Here is a 6,890-nt window from a genome sequence, read left to right as displayed (position 1 = left end):
ACCACTAATTCACTGTGATCTTGAGCAGACTGCCACCTGTTGATCCCACTATAAAAGCATGATTGAACTAAGCTCTAAATAATATCAACGCTAGTAGCTACCATTTATCTATGACTTACTACGTAGCCGACTCTCTGCTATATGCTTTACTTACACCATTGGTTCTCAAATGCTCATCAGACTCACCTTTTCAGAACACAGATTACTGGGTCCACCCCAGAGTTTCTGGTTCAGGGGTGGAGCTGAGGCCTGAAAATCTGCATTTCTAACAAATTGCCAGGTAATGCTGACACTTCTGATCTAGGGACCACGCTTTGAGAAATATTGACTTATATTAACTCATTTAAGACTTACAAAAACACTGTATGATATTATATTCTTCAGTCGTTTAGATGGAGAAACTGAGACTCAGAGAGGTCACCCAGAACCCAAGAATCTTTGGACCAGAACTCTTGCTATAACCACTGAGCGCAGGGCCTTCTTCTGAGGTCCCCATCGCAGCTTCAACTCTTTATGTTTCCAGTTTACAAACAACAAAACCCAGACATCCAAGAAAAAGCCACAGCTCTTCAGAAAATCCCAAGAAAATCCTGAGCATGTGCAGCTTCTCCCTGTGGTGGGTGAATGGGCGCCAAACCCCAGAGTGGTCATGGGAGGGAGAGCGATGGACTACAGAGCCGCCTGGCCTGAGCAAGGCTCACCAAGGAGTTGCAGGCTCATTAAGGCACCCCCCCAACTGCCTTGAACTTTTCTTTCCCTTCTCCTACAGTTTATTTGGCATTCTCCGAGTCTCTTAATCCACAGTCATTTGGGTGGCAAAAAAAAAAGTGGAAATGAGCTTTCTTCAATGTTGACTTTTCTTTCAAATTCATGACGATGTGGTGTCCCCAGGAATGGTTATTTTCTTCCCTTTCTCCCTAGCGTGAATTCTCAAGTAAGTAGCAAATGATTTCAAATGCATGCCGACTACAGTGGACAGCTGCCAGGAGAGAAGTGAAAATAAACTGGTGACAGGAAGTGTCACAGTTCACAGAAAGGGCAGCGAGGATATAGTAGAGCAAGCCCATGACACTTCTGGGTCCACATGCTGAAAGAGTTACCCAGACGGACTGAGTAGCCACAAATCTCCAAGTAATTCATTAAGTAAGGGGAAACACTCCCAGAAACCTTTCTCTCTTCTCCTAACACCCTTTGTCTTTTAATTTCCAAACTCTGGGTTCATTCCTATGTCAGGCAAGCTTGGGTGAGTCTCTCTAAACAACTTCTTCATTCGTGATGGAACACACTGCAGCAAACTAACGCTTTGACTCTAAGTGTTTTAGCAGGCTGAGAAAGTTTCCAAGCTTTAGGATCACAAGATGGATATATAATCAGAGTGAACTACAAAATAGCATCAAAAACAGCATGAAGGGTGGTGGAAACAAAAGCGAATCATATGGAATTTTGCCCAGTAAAGGGATTACACAGCTAGAAGGAAAGCTATAGAGATAAAAATTACATTAAAAGTTAGTCACGAGTTAAAATAAGATGACAGAGTTGAGGTCAAGCATATCAATCAATGTAAATGGGCTTAATTTACTTATGTAAAAAATGATTTTCAATTTAGCTAACAAAGCAAAATCCAACATTCTGCTCTAAACAAGAGATACACATAGAATAAGAGATCCCAAAGGTTAAAAATAAAAGGATAAACAAAGGTATTAAGGCACATGCAAATTAAAACTTAAAAGCAGGGTTGCAATCTTGATATTTGACAGGCTGAAATTCAACCCAAAAAAGTATTAAAGGAGCCAAAGAAGGAGAAGATAAGATCCTAAGGGCGACAATTCATAATAAAGGTATATTGATTATTAATGTTTACATACCTAACAATATGAGATACAGGGGAAATAGAAACCTACTAATATGTCTCTCTCATCCAAGACAGATCAAGTGGATAGTAAGGATACAGGAGATCAAAAGACTTAACCAATAAGGTAGCTCTTTAGGTAGAAATCTGAATCCCAATATTAGAGAAACAGCTTCTTCTCAAGTGACCATACCTTGGGCTACAAGAAAATCATCGATAAATACCAAAGAACAGAAAGAATACTCTCTGATCACAATATGATAAAACTAATCATTATTAACAAATAAAAAACCCCAAAAGACCACTCCACTTAAAAATAAAAAAAACATGTTAATGAGCAGCTGTTGGTCAGTGGTAGAAGTGCAACATTCACTTCTTGAAAATAATGATAATGGAAACATAAATAATCAAGTCTATGGATTCAGCTAAAGCAGTTAATAGTGGGAAAAGTTTAGCATTAAATACCTATATCAATAAAAATGAAAATAAACGAATCATTCTCTCTACTCAAAAAGCTGGAAAAAAAAAACAATAAAGTAAGCCAAAAGAATCTAGAAGAAAAGAATCAATAAAGATGAAAATTAATGAATTAGAAATATAAAAAGAATAAGACTAATAAATAAACCCAGGGCTAAAACAATCAGCAATACAAACCACCAGGTAAACTAATTAAGAAAATAAATGGTAGAAAGCATAGACATTAAATTAGAAATAGTAGCAGCGGATGGGTGGGGAAAACCATCAAAGCAGAGGAAATTTAAAATGAAAACATAAGAGACTATTTTTTCAACTTTATGCAAAAATATTTTAAAACCTAGATGAAATGGATAATTTTCTAGAAAAATACAACTTACCTAAATTGATCCCTTTAGAGACAGAAAGTATTAACATATCGATTACCATAGAAGAAACAGAAAGTAATTAAAGGGCTCCCCTACAAAACAGCACCAGGCCCAGATGGTTTCACAGAGGAACTCTACCAAACCTTTTTTTTTTTTTTTTTTTTGGACAGATCCTGCCTCGGGTTTATTTGTACAAATAGCACAGTAGGACACCAGCCCATTGCAGACAGCAGCCCAGGGTCACACCAAGTCCTTCCATCCACATATTGGAAGGACAGAGGCCTCTACTCTGGAGTCTCTGTGGGGGTTCTGGACAGTTTTGGGAGCAGAAGCTTGAGTCGGAGGCAGAAATACAGCTGCAGTCTGGGCGTTGGTTTGGGCTTTGGCCTTGGACTTCGGCCAGCAGAGCCTGAGACCTCAGTGATACGGGCACGAGCGTATTTCCCAAGTTTAGGCTGAGTAATATAGGCAAGTTGATTAAGTTTGTGGCTGCTGCCCTTTGGGATCTTGGGCTTGACCTTGGGCTTTACAAGGGCCTTGATAGTCTCAACATGTGCACTCATGTCCTTGGTGTCATTGGCCTGCATCTTCTTCAGGCCCTTCTTGTGCTTCTTGGCAAAACACATGTTCCTCAGGAACTTGGGGTCCATGCCCTTAATTGATTCGTATCTGTGTGATTGGGTTTTCTTGATGCCATTTCTGTGCCACTTTTGGGACTGGTTGTGTGTGGTGTGGTTCTTGGCCTTGGCCATATCTGCATCGAACCTTGCAGCTCCCTCTACCAAACCTTTAAAGATCAGATATCTCAATCTTACTTAAGAACAAAGAAAAAGAAAAACTTCAGATAATTTGAGCATTAATAAGAAAAACTGCAGTGGACAGAAACGTAAAATATGTTCATTTCCATGAATAGATACCAACTGGTAATAATACTGAGAACAAAACAACAACAACAATAAAACTTTTCACTTTTGGAAAATATCAGAGACCTTTATTTTGAAAGCTGGCTAAGAAAGGGGAAAAAAATCAAGTATCTATCTTTCTTTTCCTATCTGGACTGTATATCATGATGAATGTAAGTTTCTCTTTATAGAAACATTTCAGATAAAAAATGAAGCCTACTGATACTTTTAGAATATCACTATTTTGTAACCTCTAACAAAATTCATGGATCTGGGCTATGATCACTAAAGGCTGCTCACTTCTCAAAGGACTGATCAAGAGACACTACATGTCTTTTGATGAAAGTCTACTGCACCATCCATAATGCATTCTTGGCACAAAATCAAATCTGAATCTGACCAAGCCTCTAGAACTACTAATTTATAAAAAACATATGGTCTAGAAGAACATGTGAAGTAATATCACAGGGATGCAATCTGGAAAACCCAAACTATGGGGACTCTATAGCAGGGGTCCCCAACCCATGGGCTACAGACCAGGTCTGTTAGGAACTGGGCTGCACAGCAGGAGGTGAGCAGTGGGTGAGTGACCAAAGCTTCATCTGTGTTTGCAGCCTCTCCCCAGCACTAGCATCACTGCCTCAGTTCTACTCAGATCATCAGGCATTAGATTCTCATAGGAGCACCAGTCTCTGGTGACAAAAAGTTTGGGAACCGCTGCTCTATAGAACAGATGATTCAATTTCCTAAGCAAATAAATTGCAAGGGGTAAGAAGGGATGGTGGAGAAATGTATAGATTAAAAGAAATTGAAGAAACATTAACCAATCCAACACATGGATGCAATTTGTATGAATTCTTTGTATATTTTGGATATTAGGCCCTTATCAGAGGTGTTGCTTGCAAATATATTTTCCCATTCGGATGGTTCTCTCTTTACCTTGTTAATGGTTTCTTTTGCTGTGCAGAAGCTTTTTAGTGTGACGTAGTCCCATTCGTTTACTTTAGCTTTTACTTCCATTGCCTTTGAGGTCAAAGTCATAAAATTCTCTTTTAGTCCAAGGTCCTTGAGTTTCATTCCTATGTTTTCTTCTATACATTTTATTGTTTCGGGTCTTCTATTCAGGTCCTTAATCCATTTTGAGTTAATTTTGGTGTGTGCTGATAGACAACAGTCTAGTTTCATTCTTTTACAGGTGGCTTTCCAGTTTTCCCAGCACCATTTATTGAAGAGGCTTTCCTTTCTCCACTGCATGTTTTTGGCTTTTTTGTCGAAAATTATTTGCCCATGTAAACATGGGTTTACTTCTGGACTCTCAGTTCTGTTCCACTGGTCTGTGTGCTGTTTTCTTTGCCAATACAATGCCGTTTTGATTATTGTCGATTTGTAGTATAATTTGAAGTTGGGCAGAAGGATGCCTCCGGCCTCGTTCTTTCTTCTCAGGATGGCTTTGGCAATTTGAGGTCTTTTGTGCTATAGATGCAATTTGGATCCTGATTCAAACAAACTACGTATATGACAATTTAGGGAAATTTAGACACTGACTGATAATATGATACTAAACATTCATTGTTCATTTTTTGAGGTGTGATATTGGTATTATAACTTTAAAATAGAGAGGAAATCCATGTATTTCAGAGATACAATTTGAAATACTTAAAGACAAAATTATATGATGTCTGGAGTTTTCTCCAAGAGAGTGAAGGTGGGAGGGGAGAGAATTAGATGAAGCTGTAAATAAATAAGATTGGCCCGGAGTTGATATCAGATGATAGAAACTGGATGATAGAAAATGGAGGTTTACTATACTATCCTTTTTACTTTTGTGTATGTTTGAAATTTCCCAAAGTAAAAAGGTTTTTTGTTGTTGCTTTTAATTAGTCACCATTCTAGGTGATTATTTTCCTCTTATGCTTTTACATCTTTCCCAGATTTTCCACAAATTGCTAATTTAGTTTAAATAATGGGATGATGTCCATCTCCTGGAGGTTTACTAACATTTTGTGCACCTGGGAGAGGTAGGGATGAGGGGGCCAACCAGAAGCCCAGCTTGACCGTGGGATGCTTGAGTCAGAGGGTGAGAAATTTAGGTCATGGCCAAGAATCCATGTGACCTGAACCACAATGGAGAAAGGAACAAAAAGGAGGAGGGGAGTTCGGAGATAGGGGTGGTGGGTGAAGTGTGGACAAAAAAGGACAGTTACACCCCTGAACAATCTGCAGTAGGAGCCCTATGGGCTAGAGCAGACATTTCAGCACACATACTAGTTAAATAGATTGGAGTCTCCCAAAGTGGATTCTGTGGAATACTAGTTCTTTCGGATATCAAATAGTTATTACATGATGAAAGCATTCCAAAGCAAAATAAATCTGGGAAGCAATGTTAAACTGTATTTTATTTCCAACAGCAAAATTTTAGAACCTTTAATATACTAACGTGGACTGTGTATCTTCAGGAAGAGTGAATAATAATCAGTATTCATCAACTTGATTGGGCCACAGAAACTTTTTTCTCAGAAGCATCTTGCAGGATGCATTTTGAGAAATGTTGAACTGGGCAATGGATCAGCCCATTGGGAAGAAAACCATAGAGTTGCTGGATGCAATCCATAATAGTCTTGGAACATTCCTAATTTACATTATTACTATTCTATGTTCCTCTTTTCCTAGATTATCCCTCTTGTCAGTATATTGGATTTCCTTGTTTGGTGAAACATTTCTTGATATTTATACCCTTTCTTGGGAATGACTGATAAAATCCTCAACACTGATTACACAATTATTAGCAAAATCATTTTACATGATGCCACAGGCCTAGGACTATCTTTGGACCTATATCCCACCTCTGCCAATCCCCACAGGTGGTCCTTTACAAAGTGTTTGTGACTGAAGTAGAGATTGAAGTGATGCTGCCACAAACCAAGGATGTCAAGAATTGCTGGCAGCCACTAGAAGCTAGGGGAGGCAAAGCAGGATCCTCTATAGAACCTTCAGAGAGAGCATGGTGCTGCCGACACCTGGATTTGGGACTTTATTGCTTCTAGAACTGTGAAAGAATAATTTTTTGTTGTAAGCCACTCAGTTTGTGGTACTTTATTAGGGCACCCCTAGGAAATATACCCCAGAAGCTCTCCCAGAATTCCCTAGGTACCTGAGAAAGCCTTCAGGCAGAGAAACAGAGATGTAGATACTGGAGATGTGATGCTGTCAGTGGTCTGAAACCATCCCAGTTCAGGGGTAAGACAACTCAGGGGTAGGACATGGAGCAGGATGTGAGTAGTATCGGCTACTGTAATT

General features: G+C 39.1%; 1 pseudogene; it reads right to left on the bottom strand.

Annotated features, from left to right (window-relative positions):
- Positions 1–2,931: 2,931 nt before the first annotated feature.
- LOC120608944 (60S ribosomal protein L29-like) lies at positions 2,932–3,443 on the bottom strand (annotated as a pseudogene).
- Between the last annotated feature and the right edge of the window lie 3,447 nt (positions 3,444–6,890).

Source organism: Pteropus medius, unplaced genomic scaffold, assembly GCF_902729225.1.
Source record: "Pteropus medius unplaced genomic scaffold, Ma_sr-lr_union100, whole genome shotgun sequence".
NCBI lineage: Eukaryota > Metazoa > Chordata > Mammalia > Chiroptera > Pteropodidae > Pteropus > Pteropus medius.
The sequence above is the reverse complement of the archived record's forward strand: the minus strand, read 5'-3'. Positions and strand labels throughout refer to the sequence as shown.